General features: G+C 38.8%; 1 long non-coding RNA gene and 2 pseudogenes across 1 annotated transcript; 1 reads left to right on the top strand and 2 right to left on the bottom strand.

Moving 5' to 3' along the window:
* Positions 1-8,498: 8,498 nt before the first annotated feature.
* Positions 8,499-9,627, bottom strand: LOC125118378 (heterogeneous nuclear ribonucleoprotein A3-like; annotated as a pseudogene).
* Positions 9,628-16,399: 6,772 nt separating this feature from the next.
* LOC125118616 (60S ribosomal protein L17-like) lies at positions 16,400-16,973 on the bottom strand (annotated as a pseudogene).
* A 2,047-nt stretch (positions 16,974-19,020) lies between these two features.
* On the top strand, positions 19,021-20,285 carry LOC125118973 (uncharacterized). The gene is made up of 3 exons (XR_007132949.1): positions 19,021-19,049; positions 19,181-19,293; positions 20,212-20,285. It is a non-coding gene; the product is annotated as an uncharacterized LOC125118973 (long non-coding RNA).
* The last annotated feature ends 3,801 nt before the right edge of the window (positions 20,286-24,086 follow it).

Here is a 24,086-nt window from a genome sequence, read left to right as displayed (position 1 = left end):
ATCTTCAGTCCATTTCAAGTTTGCTTTTGTGTATGATGTTAAAGAGTGTTCTAATTTCATTCCTTTGAATGTAGCTGTCCAGTTTTTGCACCACTGCTTATTGAAGAGACTATCTTTTCTCCATTGTATATTCTTGCCTCCTTTGTCATGGATTAATTGACCATATGTTCTTGGGTTTATTTCTGGCCTTTCTGTCCTGTTCCATTGTCTATATTTCTGTTTTCATGCTGGTAACATACTGTTCTGAAAACTATAGCTTTGTAGTATGGTCTGAAGTCAGGGAACCTCATTGCTCCAGCTCCATTTTTCTTTCTTTTTTTCTGTTTTCTTTTTTTTTTTTTTGTCTTTTTGCCTTTTCTAGGGCTGCACCCATGCCATATGGAGGTTCCCAGGCTAGGGGTCTAACCGGAGCTGTAGCTGCCGGCCTACGCCACAGCCACAGCAATGCCAGATCCAAGCCACATCTGCGACCCACACCACAGCTCATGGCAATGCCGGATCCTTAACCCACTGAGTGAGGCCAGGGATTGAACCTGCAACCTCATGGTTCCTAGTCAGAACCATGAGGAGAAGCTGCGCCATGATGGGAACTCTGCTCCATTTTTTTTTTTTTTTTTTTCCTCAGGATTGCTTGGCTGTTTTGGGGTCATTTGTGTTTCCATACAAATTTAATAGGGATTGCATTTAATCTTGGTTACCTTGGGTAGTATAGTCATTTTGACAATATTGATTCTTCTTGCATGTTAATTTTGAATCCTGCAACTTTACTGAATTTGATGAATTTGAACAATTTTTTTCTGGTGGAGTCTTTAAGATTTTCCTGTATATAAAATCATGTCATCTGCAAATAGAGACAATTTTACCTTTTCCTTTCAGATTTCTTCTGGGTGGGTGGGTGGGGGGGAAATAAATAATCAGTGTTTTATTTTTTTATTGAAATGTTTTAAATGTTTAGAAGTATAGTTGATTTACAATGTTGTGCCAGTTTCTGCTATACAGCAAAGTGACTCAATCATACACACACACACACACACACACACACTCCTTTTCTTATATTAACCTCTATCATGATATATCCCAAGAGACTGGATATAGTTCCCTGTGCTATGCAGTAGGACATCATTGCTTATCCATTCTAAATGTGATAGCTTGCATCTGCTAACTCCAAACCCCCAGTCCATCCCATTCCAACCCCTCTGCCTTGGCAACCACAGGTCTATTCTCTTTGTCAGTGAGTCTGTTTCTGTTTTGCAGATAGGTTCATTTGTGTGATATTTTAGATTCCATATATGGGATATCATATGGTATTTGTCTTTCTGACTTACCTCACTTAGTATGATAATCTACAGTTGCAACTGTGTTGCTGGAGATGGAATTATTTTGTTCGTTTATATAACTAAGTAGTATTCCATTGTATTTATGTACCACATCTTAATCCTTTCTTCTGTAGATGGACATTTAGGTTGCTTCTAAGTCTTGGTTATTGTAAATAGTGCTGCAGTGAATATTGGGATGCATGTATCTTTTTGAATAATAGCTTTCTCCAGTTCTGTGGAAAATAACATGGGTAATGTGATAGCAGTTGCATTAAATCTATAGATTGCTTTGGGTAGTTACAGCCACTTTAACATTAATTCTTCTAATCAAGTAACATGGGCTATCTTTCCATTTCTTTGAATCCTCTTTAATTTCCTTGATTACTGTTTTATAGTTCTCAGCATGTAAGTCTTTCACCTCCTTGGTCAGGTTTATTCCTAGATATTTCATTTTGGGGGGTGTAATTTTAAAAGGTATTGTTTTTATATATTCATTTTCTAATATTTCATTGTTAGTTTACAGAAATGCCACCAATTTCTGAATGTTCATCTTATATCATGCTACTTTGCTATTCATCCGTTTGAAGAGTTTTTGTGTGGAATCCTTAGGGTTTTCTATATATAGTATCATGTCATCTGCATAGAATGACAGTTTTACCTCTTTTACTCTGATTTGGATACCTTTTATATCTTTTGTTTGTCTGATTGCTGTGGCAAGGAATCCAATAAAATGTTGAATAAAAGTGGTGAGAGTGGGCATCCTTGTCTTGTGTCAGATTTTAGAGGGAAGGCTTTCAGCTTTTCTCAATCAAGTGCTATATTGGTTGTGGGTTTGTCATAAATGCCTTTTATTATGTTAATATATGTTCCCTCTATACCCACTTTGGTAAGAGCTTTTATCATAAATGGTTGTTGGATGTTGTTAAATGCTTTTTCTGCATCTATTAAGATGATCCTGTGGGTTTTGGCTTTTCTTTTGTTAATGTGAATGATGTTGATTGATTTGTGTATGTCGAACCATCCTCATGACCTTGGGATGAATCCCACTTAGTCTTTGTGTGTTGGATTCAATTGGCTAAAATTTTGTTGAGAATTTTTGTGTCTATATTCATAAAAAATATTGGCCTATAACTTTCCTTTTCAGTAGTATCTTTGTCTGGCTTTGGTATTAGGGTGATGGTGGCTTCATAGAATGTCTTTGGGCATGTTGCTTCCTGCATCTTTTGTAAAATTTTAAGAAGGGTGGGTATAAGTTCTTTTTTGCTTGGTAGACTTTGCCTGTGAAGCCATCTGGCCCTGGACTATTGTTTGTAGGGAGTGTTTTTATTACGAATTCAATTTCATTTCTAATGATGGGTCTGTTTAAATGATGTGTTTCTTGATTCAATTTTGGTGAGCTGTATGTTTCTAGAAAGTTGTCCATTTCTTCTAGGTTCTCAAATTTGTTGGCATATAAAATTGTAGCATTCGCTCTCTCTCTCTCTCTTTTTTTTTTTTTTGTAATTTCTGCAGTATCCGTTAAGATATCTCCCTTTTATTTCTTATTTTGTTTATTTGGCTTCTCACTCTTTTCTTCTTGGTGAGTCTGGCCAGAGGTTTGTCAGTTTTGTTTACCCTTTTAAGGAGGCAGATCTTGGTTTTATTGATTTGTTTTTCTATTGTTTTTTTTTGAATTTCTATTTTATTGATTTCCTCTCTAATCTTTATGATTTCCTTCCTTCTGCTGATGTTAGGTTTTGTTTGTTCTTTTTCTAATTCTTTTAGATGATAGGTTAAGTTGTTGCTTTGAGATGTTCTTTTTTTGACGAAGGGCTGTACTGCTATGAACATCCCTCTAAGAACTGCCTTTGTGGCATCCCATAGATTTTGCATGGCTGTGTTTTCATTGTCATTTGTCTCAGTGTATTTTGTTTCTTTATATTTTATTTATTTATTTATTTTATTTTTCCACTGTACAGCATGGGGACCAAGTGACACATTTTTTTCCCACCCTTTGTTCTGTTGCAATATAAGTATCTAGACATAGTTCTCAGTGCTACTCAGCAGGATCTCCTTGTAAATCCATTACAAGTTGTATCCGATAACCCCAAGCTCCCGATCCTTCCCACTCCCTCCCTCTCCCCCCGGGCGGCCACAACTCTATTCTCCAAATCCATGATTTTCTTTTCTGTGGAAAGGTTCATTTGTGCTGGATATTAGGTTCCAGTTATAAGTGATATCATATGGTATTTGTATTTGTCTTTCTGTTTCTGACTTATTTCACTCCATATGAGAGTCTCCAGTTCCATCCATGTTGCTGCAGATGGCATTATGTCTTCCTTTTTCATGGCTGAGTAATATTCCCAATCCTATCATCTGTCGATGGACATTTGGATTGTTTCCATGTCCTGGCTATTGTGAATAGTGCTGCAATGAACATGCGGGTGCACGTGTCTCTTTTAAGCAGAGTTTTGTCCGGATAGATGCCCAAGAGTGGGATTGCGGGGTCATATGGAAGTTGTATGTATAGATTTAAAAGGTATCTCCAAACTATTCTCCATAGTGGCTTTACCAGTGTACATTCCCACCAACAGTGTAGGAGGGTTCCCTTTTCTCCACAGCCCTTCCAGCACTTGTTACTTGTGGATTTATGAATGATGGCCATTCTGACTGGTGTGAGGTGATATCTCATGGTAGTTTTGATTTGCATTTCTCTAATGATCAGGGATGTTGAGCATTTTTTCATGAGCTTGTTGGCTGTCTGTATATCTTCCTTGGAGAAATGTCTCTTCAGGTCCTTGTCCCATTTTTCCATTAGGTTGTTGGCTTTTTTTGCTGTTGAGTTGTATAAGTTGCTTGTATATTCTAGAGATTAAGCCCATGTCTGTTGCATCGTTTGAGACTATTTTCTCCCATTCTGTCAGTTGTCTTTTTGTTTTCTTTTGGGTTTCCTTTGCTGTGCAAAAGCTTTTCAGTTTGATGAGGTCCCATGGGTTTATTTTTGCTCTAATTTCTGTTGCTTTGGGAGACTGACCTGAGAAAATATTCATGATGTTGTTGTCAGAGAGTGTTTTGCCTATGTTCTCTTCTAGGAGTTTGATGGTATCCTGTCGTATATTTAAGTCTTTCAGCCATTTTGCGTTTATTTTTGTGCGTGGTGTGAGGGTGTGTTCTAGTTTCATTGCTTTGCATGCAGCTGTCCAGGTTTCCCAGCAATGCTTGGTGAATAGACTTTCTTTTTCCCATTTTATGTTCTTGCCTCCCTTGTCAAAGGTGAATTGACCATAGGTGTCAGGGTTTATTTCTGGGTGCTCTATTCTGTTCCATTGGTCTGTCTGTCTGTTTTGATACCAGTACCACACTGTTTTGATGACTGTGGCTTTGTAGTATTTCTTGAAGTCTGGGAGAGTTATGCCTCCTGCTTGGTTTTTGTTTCTCAGGATTGCTTTGGCGATTCTGGGTCTTTTGTTCCATATAAATGTTTGGATTGTTTCTTCTAGTTCTGTGAAAAATGTCATGGGTAATTTGATAGGGATTGCATTGAATCTGTAGATTGCTCTGGGTAGTATGGCCATGTTTACAATATTGATTTTCCCAATCCAGGAACATGGAATATCTTTCCATTTTTTACATCTTCTTTGATGTCTTTGATTAAAGTTTTATAGTTCTCGGCATATAGGTCCTTTACCTCCTTGGTCAGGTGTATTCTGAGGTATTTGATTTTGTGAGGTGCAATTTTAAAAGGTATCGTATTTTTTTTTGTCTTTTTGTCTTTTGTTGTTGTAGTTGTTGTTGTTGTTGTTGTTGTTGCTGTTGCTATTTCTTGGGCCGCTCCTGCGGCATATGGAGGTTCCCAGGCTAGGGGTCGAATCGGAGCTGTAGCCGCCGGCCTACGCTAGAGCCACAGCAACGCGGGATCCAAGCCGCGTCTGCAACCTACATCACAGCTCACAGCAACGCCGGATCGTTAACCCACTGAGCAAGGGCAGGGACCGAACCCTCAACCTCATGGTTCCTAGTCGGATTCGTTAACCACTGCGCCACGACGGGAACTCCAGGTATCGTATTTTTATATTCCTTTTCTAATATTTCATTGCTGGTATACAGAAATGCAACTGACTTCTGAATATTAATTTTATATCCTGCTAATTTGCTGAATTTATTAATCAGTTCAAGGAGTTTTTGGGTTGAGTCCTTAGGGTTTTCTATGTATAGTATCATGTCATCTGCATACAGAGACAGTTTTATCTCTTCTCTTCCTATATGGATGCCTTTTATTTCTTTTGTTTGTCTAATTGCTGTGGCTAGGCCTTCCAAAACTATGTTGAAGAGCAGTGGTGAGAGTGGGCATCCCTGTCTTGTTCCAGATTTGAGTGAGAAGGCTTTCAGTTTTTCCCCATGGAGGATTATATTTGCTGTGGGTTTGTCATAAATGGCTTTGATTATATTCAGGAATGTTCCCTCTCTACCCACTTTGGCGAGGGTCTTGATCATACATGGATGTTGGACTTTGTCAAATGCGTTTTGAGCGTTTATTAAGATGATCATATGATTTTTGACTTTTTTTTTTTTTGTTAATGTGGTGTATGATGTTGATTGATTCACGTGTGTTGAACCATCCTTGTGAACCTGGGATGAACCCTACCTGGTCATGGTGCATAATTTTTTTGATACGTTGTTGGGTTCAGTTGGCTAAGATTTTGTTGAGAATTTTTGCATCTATATTCATCAATGATATTGGGCGATAGTTTTCTTTTTTGGTGGTATCTCTGTCTGGTTTTGGAATGAGGGTGATGGTGGCATCATAGAATGTCTTTGGGAGTATTCCTTCTTCTTCCACCTTTTGAAAGAGTTTAAGGAGGATGGGCACCAATTCCTCTTTATATGTTTGATAGAATTCGCCTGTGAAGCCATCTGGTCCTGGACTTTTATTTGTAGGGAGTGTTTTTATGACCTCTTCAATTTCATTTCTAGTGATCGGTCTGTTCAGTTGGTCTGTTTCTTCTCGATTCAGTTTTGGCAGGCTGTAAGATTGTAGAAAATTGTCCATTTCTTCCAGATTGTCAAATTTGCTGGCATATAAGTGTTCATAGTATTCTCTTATGGTTTTTTGTACTTCTGCAGAATCCGTTGTAATTTCTTCTTTTTCATTTCTTATTTTGTTTATTTGGGTTCTTTCTCTCCTCTTCTTAGTGAGTCTAGCCTGGGGTTTGTCAATTTTGTTTACCTTTTCAAAGAACCAGCTCTTGGTTTTATTAAATTTCTCTATTGTTTTTTGAATCTCTATTTTATTGATTTCTTCTTTGATCTTTATAATTTCCTTCCTTCTGCTGACTTTAGGTCTTTTTTGTTCTTCTTTTTCTAATTTGTTTTGGTGAAGGTTTAAGTTGTCAATTTGGGATCTTTCTTCTTTTTTGAGAAAAGCCTGTATTGCTATAAATTTCCCTCTGAGCACTGCTTTTGTAGCTGCCCATAGATTTTGTTTCAAGGTATTTGTTTGAAGGTATTTTTTAATTTGAAGGTATTTTTTAATTTCCTTCTTGATTTCCTCATTGACCCATTGGTTTTTTAGTAGCATTTTGTTTAGTCTCCATGTAATAGGTTTTTTCTCATTTCTTTTCCCATGGTTGATTTCTAATTTCATGGCATTGTGGTCAGAGAAGATACTTGAGATAATTTCTATGCTCCTAAATTTGTTGAGGTTATCTTTGTGCCCCAATATGTGGTCGATTCTTGAGAATGTTCCATGAGGATTTGAGAAGAATGTGTATTCTGATTTTTTTGAATGTCGTGTCCTGAAGGTATCAATTAAGTCTAACTTTTCTATTGTTTCCTTTAGGATCTCTGTTGCTTTATTGGTTTTCTGTCTAGAGGATCTGTCCATTGGTATGAGGGGGGTATTAAAGTCTCCTACTATGATTGTATTCCCATCAATTTCTCCCTTTATGTCTGTTAGTATTTGTTTTATGTATCTGGGTGCTCCTGTATTTGGGGCATATATGTTGATGATAGTAACATCCTCTCCTTGGATGGATCCCTTAATCATTAAATAGTGTCCTTCTTTGTCTTTCTTTATGTCTTTTATTTATTTTTTTTAAGAGTCCACAATGCATGATTTTTATCCTCTTGCTCTGAGAGCTTGTATCAAAAAAATGTATATTAAACTATGGAAAATAACCAAAGATTTAAGGGCCTCTTGTGCTTTAAAAAGGAAAAAAAAGGCAGCCATTAATTTGCTCAGATATAGCAGGCTTAGTGGTCCTGTATTTGAAATTTTTAAAAATGTTTTATAAGATAGGAGGAAGGGGAAGACATTCACTACCCCTTTCCCAAATTTAATCAGAGGGCAGCAGACATCCTTTATACCCAAATAAAACTATGGGAGCAGTTCACATGTGACCAAGGTGATTGCAGAATGGAGATGTTCTAAACACAGCTAGGACTCTCAGCAAAGCTAATACACTAAAATCATATGATTACATATTGAAAGAAAATGCACAAAAACCAAATAGGAATTTTGAGATTTTTAATTTGAAGGTAAATCCTAATGCTATTAAGTTCATAAATATGCTAATTTAAATACCCAATTCTATTATCTAAAACACACATTGCAAACATACAAATATCTATTCTCTCCACATGTCAGAGCCCACTCATTTCATGGTTTGGAAATGGGGAGAATAAATTTCCCCTTAAACTGCAAGTCAGCAGGTGTTTCTTTACAGTTAACTTTAGTAAAATTCATACAAAATAGTAATTAACAATGATCGTCTTTACTTGTTAACTCACAAGGAAACACCTTCAAAACTGCATTTTGTTAGTTTCTGTACTAAAATATAGAAAAACTGAACTACACAAATACTGAAAAGTTAAAAATTCCTTAATTTTTTGTTCCTGGCACCACTACCGCAATTTACAGGAATGTAATGAAATGAAAAAGAAAAAGCTACAACAGATAAAAGACCTCAGGAATGTACATCTAATTGACACTACATTGCATTTATCAATAGCTGCACTTTTTGCAAACTGTGGCTATGACAGTCCTGAACAAGAAGGGTTTCTTGTATAAGCTGCAGTAACTTTTCCGACCATGGATCATCGTTCCTTCTGTGGCAGATTTTTATAGTTCCTCTAATGCATTTGGGACGACTGTCTCAAAGTAACCTGCAGCTTTCCTGACAACCTCTCACTCTCTCTCCTGCTAAGAACTGTAGCCCTCTTCTGCTGAGTTTTTAGAACCTTCTGCTACCATATCCACCACTTCCACCACCAGATCCATAACCACAACCATAGGGACTGCCCGAGCTTCTTCCACCAAAACTGCCCCCCTTCATGGGTCCATAATTTGATTGTTGTTGTCCACTATAATTTTCATAATCATTATACTTCCCACCTCCAAAATTTCCTCCTTCATTGTAACCATCATATCCTCCACCACCACCACCATATCCACCACCTTGGTTCCCATATCCTGGTCCACCACCACCATAGCCTCTTCTACTACTATAACCAGGACCACCACCATAGTTGCCACCATCACCTCCTCCATAACTACCCCTGCTGCCACCACATCCACCACCATAACCTCCTCTTCCACCAAAGTTTTCGCCATGGCCAAAGTTGCCTCCACCACCTCCAAAGTTTCCTCTATGACCCATAAAGTTGCCAGATTCTCCTCCACGACCTCTCTGTGATCTGGCAGATTGCATTTCTTGTTTAGAAAGGGCCTTTTTCACTTCACAATTATGCCCATTTATAGTGTGGTTTTTCTGAACAACAATTTTATCAACTGTATCATGATCATCGAAAGTTACAAAAGCAAAACCTCTCTTTTTTCCACTCTGCCTGTCTTCCATAACTTCTATGGTTTCAATTTTGCCATACTTTTCAAAGTAGTCTCTCAAATTGTATTCCTCTGTATCTACTTTATTACCACCAACAAAAATTTTCTTCACTGTTAGATGGGCACCAGGCTTTACAGAATCCTCTCTAGAAACAGCTCTCTTTGGTTCCACTACACTTCCATCAACCTTGTGTGGTCAAGCACACATTGCTGCATCCACCTCTTCAACACAAGAGTAAGTCACAAAACCAAATACCCTGGAACGTTTTGTTTGGGGGCCTCTCATCACCACACAATCTGTAGGTGTGCTCCATTTCTCAAAATGTTCTCTTAAACTATCATCTGTAGTTTCAAAGCTCAGACCACCAATAAACAGTTTTCTCAATTGCTCTGGTTCCTTTGGATCATGGCCCTCCTCCCCCTCCTCCGGGCGTGGCAGTGACTGCCGGAGTTGGGCTGGGGGCGACTGGGTGGCTGTTTTACCTCCATTTTGAGCTATGTCTTTTGTTTTAAAGTCTATTTTGTCTGATATGAGTATTGCAACTCCTGCTTTCCTGTCATGTCTATTGGCGTGAAATATTTTTTCCCACCCCTTCACTTTCAATCTATATGTATTCTTTGTCCTAAGGTGAGTTTCTCGTAGGCAGCATATTGAAGCTTTTTGATTTTTATCCAGTCTGCCACTCTGTGTCTTTTGATTGGAGCATTCAGTCCATTGACATTTAAGGTGATAATTGATGATTATTTATTGCCATTTTAAACCTTGTGTTCCAGTTGATTCCATGGTTCTCCATTCTTCCTTTCTTTTTTTTTTTGGTTGGATGACATCTGGTTATTATGGGTTTTTTTTTTTTCCATTTTTTGCAAATGCAATGTTTGGTTTTGGCTTGTGGTTGCCCTGTTTTTTAAGTATGCTAACCCCTTCCTATAATTGTGTGTTTTAGCCTGATGGTCCTGTAGGTTCAAACACTTCATTACTGTATTAAAATTAAGAGAAACAAACAACAAAAAAGGGTCTATTTATTTCCTAACATCCCTTGCCCACATTTTATGATTTTGATGACTTTTTTTCTTTTTAATTTCATTTTGTTTGAAGCATGTTCATGATTAAATCTGTATGCTGGCTTATTTGAGTGACTGCTCTCTGATTGTGGTTTCCTCAGTCCTAGCTCTTCCTCCTCTTTTTTTTTTTTCTTTTTCCTCCCATTCTTTCCTTCCTTTCTTTTTGGTTTAGAGAAGCCCTTTCAGTATTTCTTTTAGCCTGGGTTTTGTACTGCTGTATTCTTTTAGCTTTTCTTTGTTGGAAAAAATTTTTATTTCTCCTATTTTAAATGATATTCTTGCTGGATAGAGTATTCTAGGTTGCATATTTTTTCCTTTTAGCACTTTAAATATCTCTTGCCATTCCCTCCTGGCCTGTAGTGTTTCTGTAGAGAAGTCAGCTGATAACCTTATGGGGGTTCCCTTGTAGGTAACATTCTGTTTTTCTCTTGCTGCCTTTAGGATCCTCTCTTTATCACTAACTTTTGCCATTTTTATTATAATGTGTCTTGGTGTGGGTCTATTTGGGTTCAACTTGTTTGGGGCCCTCTGCGCTTCCGGTATCTTGAACTCCGTATCCTTTAGATTTGGGAAGTTTCCAGCGATAATTTCTTCAAATATATTTTCCATCCCCTTATCTTTTTCTACTCCTTCTGGAATTCCTATTATGCGTAGATTGGCCTGCTTTATATTATCCCATAGGTCTCTTATATTGCTTTCCTGTTTTTTGATTTGGTTTTCTGTCTGCTGACCTGATTGGGTGATTTCCATTATTCTATCTTCCATATCACTGATTCGTTCTTCTGCATTATTCATTCTGGTTTTTACTGCCCTTAGTTCGGTTTGTATCTCTGCAAATGAATGTTCTAGTTTTTCTTGGCTCCTCTTTATATTTTCTAGTTCCTTTCTGAGGGTGTCTGCATTTACTGTTCATATCTTCTCTTAATTCCTTCAATATTTTCACTATTTCTCTTTTGAACTCCAGGTCTGTCAGACTGCAGAGATCTGTTTCATTGTTGACTGCTTTAGATGAGTTCTCCTGTTGGTTTAACTGGGGGTGGTTTCTCAGCTTCTTCATCTTGTTTGTTGTTTTCTTTTTCCTGGTGGAGTTGTACTCTCCATGGCCAGGCAGTGTTTGCCTTGTCGCTGCCATGGAATGTTTCCTGAGGGCTGGTGTTGTTGGTCAGTCTTTGAGGCAGCGTGGCTTTTCCAGAGGGTGGGTGGGGCTGACAGGGTCTCTCTGAAGCAAGGAGGACTTCCTGAGGGCAGACAGGACTGGGAGGTGCACACCACGATGGGAGCAGATTTCACTTGGCTGGGCAGAGCTTGCTCTGGTGTTTTTGGGCTGTGGGGCTTTTGCATGAGGCTGGCAGTGCTGGGCAGCTGTTCTTCAGGAGTGCAGCACCCCCTGAAGGCTTGAGCTGCTAGCTGGGCTGCTGCAAACCCAAGAGGCTCTTCCCCAGGGCAGCCCTACTTGGAAGGCCTGTCAGAGAATGTAGGCAGATCTTTTCACGGCCCGGCCAAGCTTGTTCTAGCTTTTCTGGGCTGCAGGCCTTTTTCCAGGGGTGGTGGTGTTTGGTGCTGCTCCATGGGGGTATAGCCCCTCCAGAGGGCAAGCAGGCCAGGGCAGGGACAGCCCCTGCAGTGGTAGGCTTCCGGTAATTGTCGAGGCCAGCCCTCCTGGATGGCAGGCAGCCCCAGGTCCGCGTGTGCATAAGGGGTGGCGGGGGCGGGGGGGGGGATGCACTGGGAAGCACAGCTTTCTGATAGCTGGTGGGCCATTGAGCTCACTGTGGCTGAGGAGTGTTCTTTGGGGGCCCACCCCTTCTTCTCTCCTCTCCTCTCCTCAACACTGGTGCCTTGTCCAGCTCTTCTCCCAGGTTCCCTCTGATGTGGCTTTCCACTTCCCAGCCCTTAGTGTATTGCTCCCTCCCCCTGTGATGCTCTGCTTTCTAGTCTCTCAGGCAGTCTCTGCCCTGTCAAACCTGACAGACCGGTTCCTAGACATGCCCCCCCGCCCCCCCCCCCCCCCCCACCCCCGGCCAAGCAGTCTCCGCACCTCCCACCCCAGCCTGTTCAGGGGACTAACCTCTGGAGCTGAGGTCTGGGTGCCCAGCCCCCACCCAGGCGTCTCAATTTTTGGTGACTCTGCCAATAGTTCAGATGATCTGTTTGGTTCTCGCTCTGCTTTTCAGAACTCTGACTTACTGCTGCACTCTTCTCTGCATCTGGAGATTCTCCGATTTGGTTGATCTTTCTGTCGAGTAGGTGACTTTCCAGGGTGTGGGATCCCTTTCTCCTCCACAGTTCCCTTTCGGAAGCGCCCATCTGGTTTGGATTCACCTTCTCTCACTCTCTTTTCTCTTGTTTTACCCAGTTATGTCACGAGATTCTTGCCATTATTGGAGTTTAGGTTCTTCTGCCAGTGATTGGCTGCTGTTCTGTGCGAGTCATTTATCCTGTAGATATGTTTTTTGTTGTTGTTGTGTTTGTGGGAGAGGGTGAACATGTCCCCCTACTCTTCCGCCATCTTGCCTCCTATCCCACACTGTCTTAATGACTGTGGCTTTGTAGTATTGCTTGAAGTCTGGGAGAGTTATGCCCCCTGCTTGGTTTTTGTTTCTCAGGATTGCTTTGGCAATTCTGGGTCTTTTGTGGTTCCATATAAATTTTTGGATTGTTTGTTCTTCAATGTATTTTTAAATTTTCTTTTTGATTTCTTCATTGATCCATTGTTTTTTAGTAGCATGTTGTTTAGTCTCCATGTAGTCAGTTTTTTCTCAGGAAGGTTGATTTCTAGTTTCATGCCATTGTGGTCAGAGATGCTTGAAATGTCTATACTATTAAATGTGTTGAGGTTACTTTTGTGTCACAGTATGTGGTCAGTCCTCGAGAACATTCCACATGCACTTGAAAAGAATGTATATTCTGGGTTTTTTTGGATGTAATATTCTGAAACTGTCAATTAAGTCTGTTTCATTTTGTGATTTAGGATCTCTCTTGCTTTATTGATATTCTCTCTAGAGGATCTGTCCATTGATCTGAATGGGGTATTAAAATCTGCTGCTATTGCAGTCCCATTAATTTCTCCTTTTATGTCTGTTAATATTTGTCATGTGTATTTGGGTGTTCCTATTATTAGGGGGCATGTATATTGACAAGTGTAATATCCTCTTCTTGAATTGATCCTTTTATCACTACATAGTTACCTTCTTTGTCTTACTTTACAGCCTTTGTTTTTAAAGTCTATTTTGTCTGATATGAGTACTGCAACTCCCATCCCAAGACTGAATCCCACTAGATCATAGTGAGTGGTCTTTTTAATGTGCTGCTGAGTTCAGTTTACTGGCATTTTATTGAGAATTTTGCATCTATATTTATCAGGGATATTGGCCTGTAATTTTCTCATAGTGTCCTTTTCTGGCTTTGATAATAGGGGAATGTTAGTTTCCTACAATGATGTTTGGGAGTGTACCCTCCTCTTTGATTTTTTTGGAAGAGTTGGGGAAATATTGTCATTAATTTTTTAATGTCTGGTAAAATTCAACTGTGAAGCTATCTGTTCCTGAGCTTTCCTCCTTTGGGAAATGTGTGATTACTGATTCAGTCTCCTCCCTAGTAATTGGTCTATTTGATTTTTTTCTTCCTGGTTTGGTCAGACTATGTTGTATTTTTCCAAGAACATATCTAATTTCTTCTAGGTTGTCCTGTTTGTTGGCGTATAGTTAGGCACATTAGCTCTTACGAGTCTTTGTATTTCTCCAGTATCTGTTGTAATGTAATGTAATGCTTTTCACTTAATACTTGTTGGTTTGGATCCTTTGTCTTTTTCCCTTGGTTAGTCTAGCCAAAGATTTGTCAATTTTATCTTTTTCAAAGAAACAACTTAGGTTATTTATTTCTATTCTCATATTATTTTCCTCTTCAGCTAAGTTTGGGCTTAGCTTTAAGCTAAGCCCAAAGTTATTTCGTGAAGGTATAGAGTTAGGCTGTTAACTTGAAATTTTTCTAGTTTCTTAACGTGGGTGTGCAGTGCTGTGAACTTTCTCTTTAAAGTGCTTTGGCTGTATCCCAGAAGTTTAGTGTGCTGTGTTTCCATTGCCATTTGTCTCAAGTTACGTTTTATTTCCTCTAAATTCTTTGATCCATTGGTTGTTCGGGAAAGTATGTTTAACTTTCCATGTATTTGTGAATTTTCCAGTTTTCCTCCCATTATTAATTTCTAGTATCATACCATCATTGTGGTCAGAGAGGATATTTGGTAGGATTTCATTCTTCTTCAATTTGCTAAAACTTCCTAACATGTGGTGTGTCCTAGAAAACTTTGTTCCGTGTGTGCTAAAGAAGAATATGTATGCTCTTGTTATCAAGTAGAATGTTCTGTTTAGGTCTGTTAGGTTCATTTGGTGTATATTGTTCAGATTCTATATTTGGATCATCTATTCACTGTTGGGTTTTTTTGATAAGTGTTTTTATTTTAAAAATTGTTATTGAAGTATTGATGATTTACAATGTGTTAGTTTCGAGTATATAGCAGAGTGAATCAGTTCCACATACATACATTTTTTCCAGATTTTTTCTCATATAGGTTACTACAGAGTACTGAGCATATTGCCATGTGTATGTATGTATAGTAGGTCCTTGTTGATTAGACTAGTGTGTATATGTTAATCTCAAACTCCTAACTTATCCCTCTGCCCCCTTTCCCCTTTGGTAACCATAAGTTTGTGGTCTGTGTCTGAGTGTCTGTTTCTATTTTGTAAATAAGTTCATTTGTATATATATTTTTTACATTTCACCTATACGTGACATTATATGATACTTGTCTTCCTCTGATTTAATTAGTATCATAATGTCCATCCAGGTTGCTGCAAATGGCATTCTTTTTTTATGGCTGAGTAATATTCCATTGTATATATGTACCCCAGCTTCTTGATCCATTCCTTTGTGACAGTTTGCTTCCATGTCTTGGTGATTGTAAACAGTGCTGCAGTGAACACTGGGGTGCATCATGTGTTTTTTTAAATGACGCTTTTCTCTGGATACATGCCCAGGAGATTCTAGGGTCATGTGGTTGTTCTATTTTTAGGTTTTTAAGGACCTTCTATACTGTTCTCTGAGGTGGGTTCACCTATTAATATTCCCACCAGCAGTGCAAGAGAATTCCTTTTTATCCACACCCTCTCCAGCATTTACTGTTGGTAAACTTAATTATTTGTCTTTTTTAGGGCCACACCCATGGCATATGGAAGTTTCCAGGCTAGGGCCTGAATAAGAGCTGCAGCCACCAGCTTATGCCACAGCCACACCAGATCTGAGCTGCGTTTGTGACCTATGCCACAACTCAAGGCAATGCTGGATCCTTAACCCATGTCCTTATGGATATTAGTTGGGTTCATTACCACTGAGCCAGAACAAGAACTCCATTGGTAGATGTTTTGATGACAGCAATTTTTCCTCACTGGTGTGATGTGATAGCTCATCATTTCAGTTTGCATTTCTCCAGGAATTAGTGATGTTGAGCATCTTTCTATGTTATTTTTGGTCATCTGTCTGCCTTTGGAGAAGTGTCTATTTAGATCTTTTGCCCATTTTTGGATCAGGTTGTTTGTTTTATTTTAATATTGAAATGTATTTCCTGTTTATATTTTGGGGATAAATACCTTTTTGGTTGCTTCATTTGGGAAGATTTTCTCCCATTCTGTGGGTCATCTTTTTGGTTTGTTCCTGTTTCCTTTGCTGTGCAACAGTTTTCAAGTTTAATTAGGTCCCATTTGTTTATTTTCATTTTTATTTCCATTACTCTAGGGGATGGACCCCAAAAGATATTGTTGCCATTTATGTCAAATAATGTTCCGCCTATGTTTTCCTCTAAGAGTTGCATAATATACAGGCTTATATTTAGGTCTTTCATTCATTTTGAGTTTGTGTGTGTTAGAGAATGTTCTAATTTTATTGTTTTCATGTAGCTGTCTGTTTCTTCAGCACCACTTATTGAACAGACTTTTCTCCATTGTATATTCTTTTTTTTTTTTTTTATGGCCACACCCACAGCATATGGAAGTTCCCAGGTCAGTGATTGAATCCTAACCCTAGCTGCAACCTGTGCTGCAACTGGCCACACCAGATACATTAACCCTCTGCACTGGGCTGGGGAAAAAACCTGCACCTCTGCAGCAATCCAACCTGTTGCAGTCAGATTCTTTTTTTTTCTTCTTAGTTTACTTTTATTTTCATTTATTTTTGTGAAATTTATTCCTGGGCCATAAGTTTTTGCTTCTTCAATTTCTTCTGGGATATCTTTCTTCTGTTCACCCTCCTCTTCTGGCTTAGGAACAATCTTCTCTTTTTTCAGTAAAGATCATCTCAGTGTGGCAGGGAGAACTCATGTAAGGGTTGCTCCAGCCATGAGCTCTCTAAGTCCTATGCTGCATCTTGGGGGCTTTGCTCACCTGGATGTGCTCAATGATCAGAGAATCTACATCTAAGCCCCTAAGTTCAGCACTACTCTCTGCATTTTTGAGCAGCTGCAATAAAAATTCAGCACTCTTTTTGGGCCACCAACCCGGTGTCCAGCCCCACTGTTTGGCCTGGGCACACCTACCACCTCTACCATTGCAACGACGGAATGGCACACATTGCTTCTGTAGAGCAACATCCTTCAGACATTTAGTGGCTTTTCGAATATGCATTCCCTTAATGGCCTGAGTGTTGTTAAAGTGAATATGAAGATTTGACCCTCTTGCTTTGCATGATTTTGTGGGGTTTTCTGGGTCAAGTGACGAGTGAACCATTTTTAGAGGTCACCTCAGGCCGTTTACCGGAAATGCTGCAGTCAGAGTCTTAACCCACTGCAAAACGGAGGGACCTCATGCATTATATTTTCTTGACACTTCTGTCATAGATTAATTGACCATATCATTCTGTGTATTTTGATTGGATAATTTAACCAATTTACATTTGAAGTAATTATTGACAGGTAAGGACTTGTTCCTGCTGTCTTTTTTGTGTTGATTTTTATTATGTGTATGCTTTGAATTCTTTTTCATTTTTTTTTTAATTCTAAAGATTTTTTTCCCTTTTTGTCACCAGGGGGCTCACATAAAATAGCTTAAAATTATAAGAGCTGATTTTACACTGGTAACAACTTTAACTGAATTTCTGAGCTTTATACTTTTACTTCTTCCTTCCATTTCCATTATTGATATTACAGTTGACATATTTTTATATTGCATAATAACAGATTATTTTAGTTATGATAATTTTTACTACTTTTTCTCCTGGCCGCACCTGTAGCATATGGAATGTCCTGGGCCAAGGACGGAATCCGAGCCACAGCTGTGGCAATGCTGGATCCGTAACCCACTTGTGCCAGGGCAGGGATCAAACCTGTGCCTCAGCAGCAAGCTGAGCCAGTGTAGAGACAGTACTGGATCCTTAATCTGCTGCACCTTAGCAGAAACTCCATACATTTTTTTAAACTTTTAATCTGTTGTCATAAGTGAATCATGTACCTCCATGATCATATTAGAAAATATAACATGGACTCTGCATTTGCCATTACCAGTGAGTTTTGCTCTAACTTTATGATGTTTATTACTGTCCTTTTACTTCTTCTCAAAGCATTCCCTTTAGCATTTCTTGTACAGCAAGTCTAGTGGTGATGAACTTCCTCAGATTTTGTTTGAGAAAGTCTTTAATCCCTCCTTGATTTCTGTACAGCTTTGCCCTGTATAGAAATCCTGGTTAACAGTTTTTTTTCCCCTCTCCATATTTGAAGATAGCAATTCCATTCTGACCTGAAAAGTTGATGTTGAGAAATCCATTGATAGTATTATGAGCGTCCCCTTGTATATAACTTCTCTTTTGCTGCTTTCAAAATTCTGTCTTTGTGTTTGACTTTTGACAATTACTATAATGTGTTTTGGTGTAGCCCTATTTGAGTTCAACCAATTTGGGGTCCTTTAAGACTTCTGGATCTGGGAGTTCCCATCGTGGCGCAGTGGTTAAGGAATCTGACTAGGAACCATGAGGTGGCGGGTTCAATCCCTGGCCTTGCTCTGTGGGTTAGGGATCTGGCATTGCCATGAGCTGTGGCGTAGGTCACAGGTGTGGCTCGGATCCCGTGTTGCTGTGGCTGTGGTGTAGGCCGGTGGCTACAGCTCCGATTAGACCCCTAGCCTGGAAACCTCCACATACTGCGGGTGTGGCCCTAGAAAAGGCAAAAAGACAAAAAAAAAAAAAAAGACTTCTGGATCCAGATGTCCATTTTTCTCCCCTGGTTTGAAAGTTTTTAGCCATTTATTGCTTTAAATACCCTTTCTGTTTTTCTTTCTCCTGGAATTCTCATAATATGGATATTGTTTCTTTTTATTGTGTCCCAGGTGTTCCATCATCTTCCTTTACTCTTTTTATTATTTTTCTCCTCTGACTGGATAATTCCAATAGTCTTATCTTATTGGTCACTGATTCCTTCTTCTGTTTGGTTCAATCTACATTTGAAGCCCTCAGCTGACTTCTTCATTTTACTCATATTTTTATATTTCTTAGCTCTATGGTTGTTTTCAGTTTTGATGGTTATTATTTCTTTGAACTTTTATATTTGTTCCTATATTGTTTTCCTAACTTCACTGAGTTGTCTTTGTGTTTTTGTGGTTCACTAAAATTCCTAAAACAATTTTTCTGATTTCTTTGATATTTGATAGATTTCTATGTCTTTTTTTTTTTTTCAGCTGCATCCACAGCATGTGGAAGTTTGTAGGCAAATGGCTGAACTTGCACCTGAGCGGTAACCCAAGCCCCTGCACTGACAATGCTGTATCTTTAACCTGCTGTGCCACAAGAGAACTCTAGATTTCTGTTTCTTTAGGGTCAGTTATTTGAGCTTTATTAATTTCCTTTGGTGGTTTCCTATTTATCCCATTTTTTAAAAATGATCTTTGATTCCTTACATTGGTGTATCCACATTTGTGTAAGTGGTTTGCTCTTCCATATTTTACAGGTTTGTTTTGTCAGAGACAGCTCTTCACCAGTCACCTTACTTTGGATTCATGAACATGTCTGCTGGTAACATCCGCGGGCTAGTGGGGTTTGCCACCAAGGTCTGTTTTTTTGGTAAGGCCACTGCCTAAGCTCTGAGGTTGGGGTCGTGTGTTGCTGGCTGAGAACTGCTGGATCATAGGACTGTAGGCTTGGCTCCCTGCCCACATGAAGCTGTAGGATGGGCTTCATGGTTGCCTGAGTTCTCTGGTCAGGCTTCCTAAGTGGTGCAGACTGGGTACTATACTAAGAAGTAAGTGGAGCTATAAATATTAAGGAATAGCAACTCTGGAAATCAGATTCCTGCCTTCCTTAGGGTTTGTTTTCACTATTTGTTCCAGTTGTTTTAGTAAGATTTTTAGGTCATTTTGTAAAATTTGTATTCTTTGTTATATGTGACTGAAGTCTCATTTCTGTTCTCTAGAGGTTAGCTAGGGATTTGGCACAGTTCCTTAAATACCTGGAATGTGCCCCTCACCCCCAAAATGTGTCCTAGTTTTTGCAGATGGGCTCTTTGTGTTAGAGGAAACTTTCAAGTTCCAGCCAGACAATATACAACTCTATCATAACCTTCACTTCTTGCTTATGGAGAACCTGAATGTAAGACAAAGGCGAGAATTTAAAGCCTCAGTTTTTTAAGAGCATGCGCCCAGCTTTGGATATGCGCTTGGCCTTCTATCTCAAGACCATATGGGAGCTTTTCAAATACCTTGTATTCTTTATTCCCTAGCCTTTCCGCCCAAGCTTGTCTGTCTTTTGTTTATTCTAGCTCTTTTTCCTTGTCCAGTTGGGAGTAACTAATGCTTTTACCTTTAAGTATTATTTTTGATTGCCTCTCCTCCCCCAACCATAGCTGCCTCCAACTTGGGAGAGTTCCTAGTAAGGTGAACTAAAGTAAACCCTTTGAACGAGTACTTCAGGGAGCCAAAATAGAGGCTAAACAGCCAACCTCAATTCTTTGAGAATAAGGTTCATTTTTCTCTCTGGTACTAGAAATCTATACCTGGAATGTGAGCTGTTGTCTTCCATGATGCCAACAAGAAGGGAAGCAGTGAATACGGGCAGGGTGAGTTACAGGTTTTATTCTTGATTGGTTGCTCTAAACTGTAGTTTCCAGAGTTCTAATGAAGTTGATTCTTACACTTTTGGGCAGTTTATTTGCTGCTTTTATGGGAGAGAACATACTTTTGGCATTCCCCATTCTATACTATTTTCATTGACATTAGTCTATGCTTATTTCAGAGTATGGCGTATGACTATCACAAAGCTATCATTTCCACAAATCTAAAAGGAGTGAGTATTCAAAACATGGCAAAAACTGTGGTGATGATGGAAAATGATGTAAACAAGGGATCAGAACTATTAACATTCCATGGCTCTCTCTTATGACAAAATTTTAATACATAGTATAGGTTGGTGGCCAGTGCAGTCTACTTGGGAGTTAGGAACAACTGGACCAGAAAGAACATTTTGAACCCTGAGCAGTCTGTTAGTGGAAGAGATCCTGTAGATTGCTTTTTTGTGAATGTGGAAAGATGTAGGACTAGAAACTGGACACCAATCGATGTTCTATTACAGTGGCTTTCCAATTAGGTTAATCAAATACTAATGTTTGCAGAGGGGGCTTGGACTAACCTGAAGTAAAGGGGATTGACGAGGAAGGTCACAGGTGGTGAGGTTCTAAGCTTCCCACTTCTACAGTCAACTGCAGTAGTCTCATCTGCTTAATGTATTAGGTTCTATGAAAAAACTGCTAAAAACTTAAAGAAGTCAAAACACAGCCTGATATACAGGACTGCATGATAAAGATGACTGATTATAAATTCCATGGGACTTTGGACAAAAAGAATCTCTGTGAGATGAGGTGGAATTAAGGTTACACTAAATTAGAAGATTAGAGGGTTATTCCAGTCTAATGGCCAGGGACAAGGGCTACAGGCACCTTTGTTTTCTAATCCCATTAGGGTCTAACACAAGGTATCAATCATCAGAGCCATGGAGGGAAATAAGGTTAGATAAGACTGTGGGACTATATTATAGTGGGTTTTGACCTTTTAAAAAGGTAGTAAAGTAAAATTACCGAGAACAAAATGTTATCATACAAAGTTTAAGGAAGTGACATGTGGTAAGAATTACAGCAGAAAGACAAGCATTTAAGGACATCAGCCAGAAAGGTACTGATGTTTTGGGTCAATTTATAATATTAGAAAACCCCTAACTTTTAGGTATTGAATGTATTTGTGGAAGAGAGTCAAATGGATTAAACATAACTCTGGCTCCCAAGAGGTTCAGGTACCTAGAAAAGGCATAGAATGAGTACGTGATTTCATGGAGGGCCAAGAGATGGAAGAGCATCTCAAACTTGTAGCTTGAACTTTTTTGGAATACTTCAAAGAATTTGAAAAGGGAAAAGAGGCAAGTCCATATGGACACAGCCCAGTATGAAATTTAAAAAATTGATCTTTTATGATAAACAGAATAATATATCTTTAAGAAGGGGGAGCTTTCTGGGGTGCTGGAAGTTTCTTAATCTAGGTGTGCTTCGCAGATGTATTAAGCTGTAAGTTAGGTAATTTTTAGAATTTGCTATATATTTTTAAATTTTGGACATTTTGGAGAACTCTGAAAACTTACACAATTTATAAGCATACTTAGATTTATAATTTGTACTTAAAATTCTTCCTTGGATAGAAGTAAATAGTTTGAATTTTTTATTCTATAAAGATCAATTCATATTTGCATTCACTTGGTCAATGACACATCCCATCAGATTTTAGTGTTTGAGGTAACTGCATTTAGGAAGATGCCCCGTGGTCACAAATGTTTGCATCCTGTGCTTTGCTGTCTCATTGTCTCAAATGTCAAATGCAAGCTATTCGGCTAAGGAAGAAAAACCAAGTTCCTTTGTATTTACAGACAACACTATTCCCGATAATTGACAAACTACATGAGAGCAGAGGGCTCAAGCTATCCCTTTGGAGCAAGTGTGCCCCATCTGTGTCATGCCAGCATCATTCATTCCCAAGTAGTACAGATAGTTCTTTCTTATGCTGAGAACACCCTGACATTTTTGATTTCCTTACAGAGTCAAATTCCCTAAATTCCTAAGAAAAAAAGAAATGTAATAATTTTATCACGTTAAACGGATCAGAGCTCATAAGAGCTTCTGCAGCATGTTTATCATCTAACCATAATATACGGCAAAAGAAATCTTGTGGGTTTAAAAATAGCTTTATTTAGCATACCCAAAACACAGAAATATAAGAAAAAAACCTTACCTAGAATGAACATAAAAATAGTTAAATACCATAATTTAATGTAAACCAAGTGTTTAAAAATGTGAAATATTATAATAAAATACATGCTATTTACACAGAACCAAGTTAAAGCTACCTCCACAGTTATCAGATCAGCGCATCAATCTTGAAGTCATCATTAACAATGAATCAAACACAGCATCCTTATTTGTCCTGGTCAAGAGGAAGAAAAGAAATCATGTAATTGACTTTAAACAGAGATACAATTCACTGTGACACTCAAAGCAGGGAGGCAGAAAAGTGCCAGTTCTAGGATTCCAGACCTGAGCACTGCGGAGGCCTGGAAACCGTCCCACTGGAGGACCAGGCAGCGCCTCCTTTCCTTTGAATGCACTGGTTGATTCAGTTGAGTTACTGCGTAAGAAAGGTACTACCTAGATCTGTAAAAATAAACCTTTATTAAAAATGATCAAAGGTGAATGTAATATCAATCAGGTAAGAAAGGCAAAAGCATAAAAAATATATATTATTCCAGATAAGCCCCTCGAATTGTAACAAATGTTAAGAAACTCAGTTTATAAAACCAGACAGGGTAGCAAAAGGGTTTCTAAAAAGGTAAAACCCAAACCAAAAATCAAACGAAACGAACTAACCTAAGAGCATGTTTCTTGAAGAAGGTACTTGTTTTCTTTTAAAAAGTGTGCTTATCCTGTCGTTATCCCATGCGTCCTGCCGCCAGGCCTGTGGCTGATGACCGCTGTTGACACTGCGGAGTAGCGTCTACTCCGACCAGGAGCCTAACAAGCTGTAGTCAGCGGTCAGTTTAAACATTTGGCTTTTGCTTCAAGGAGCAGCATTCCTTCTGACACTGACATTCAGCCGTCTCTACGAGACAGCATTAAATCCACTATCGGGAATTTAAAATGGCCAGAATACGTAATTGAGGAATAGAAAATCCTGCTCTTTCGCCTGTGCCTGTTAATTCTCAAACTTCTGGTCTCCAGACCCCTTTCTACTCTGAACATTTGGTGGGGATCCGGACCCCAAAGAGTTTTTGTTTATGGAGTTTATATCTAACGGCATTTGCCACATTAGACAGTAAAACTGAAAAATTTGAAAGAATTTATTCATTTAAGAAGATAAAAGTCCAGTACATGCTAACATAACATTTTAAAGAAAATAGCTGTACGTTCTAAAAGAGGACAAAAATTCATGGGAAGATGGCTTCTACATGTTTACTTACTTTCTGGGAGAGAGTGAAAAGAGCAATAATGTCTTCATATTATTATGAAAATAGTTTTGACCCTCAAAGTTTCTCAAGGACTCCCCGAGGTTTATGGGCCATACTTTGAAAATAATCTAAGGCCTGATATTATTGACAAAAAAGTCTACAAAAAAGGAGCCTTAATTCTTTCCTTTAAAAATCAACTCAAATACATACATGCATGCACACAAATCACCGGATCGGACACTCCCACTTTCAGCTTTAAATAGAAGCTAGAGGTCACCATGTACTCATGGCCGACTTCAAAACAATATTGTCATTTGTGCTCAGACTAGGTTCAAGATGTATTCATTTTTAGTCCATGAAAGCTATAAAACCTACTATCT

Source organism: Phacochoerus africanus, chromosome X, assembly GCF_016906955.1.
Source record: "Phacochoerus africanus isolate WHEZ1 chromosome X, ROS_Pafr_v1, whole genome shotgun sequence".
Classification (NCBI taxonomy): Eukaryota; Metazoa; Chordata; class Mammalia; order Artiodactyla; family Suidae; genus Phacochoerus; species Phacochoerus africanus.
Note: the sequence above shows the minus strand (reverse complement) of the source record. Positions and strands in the feature narration are given on the sequence as shown.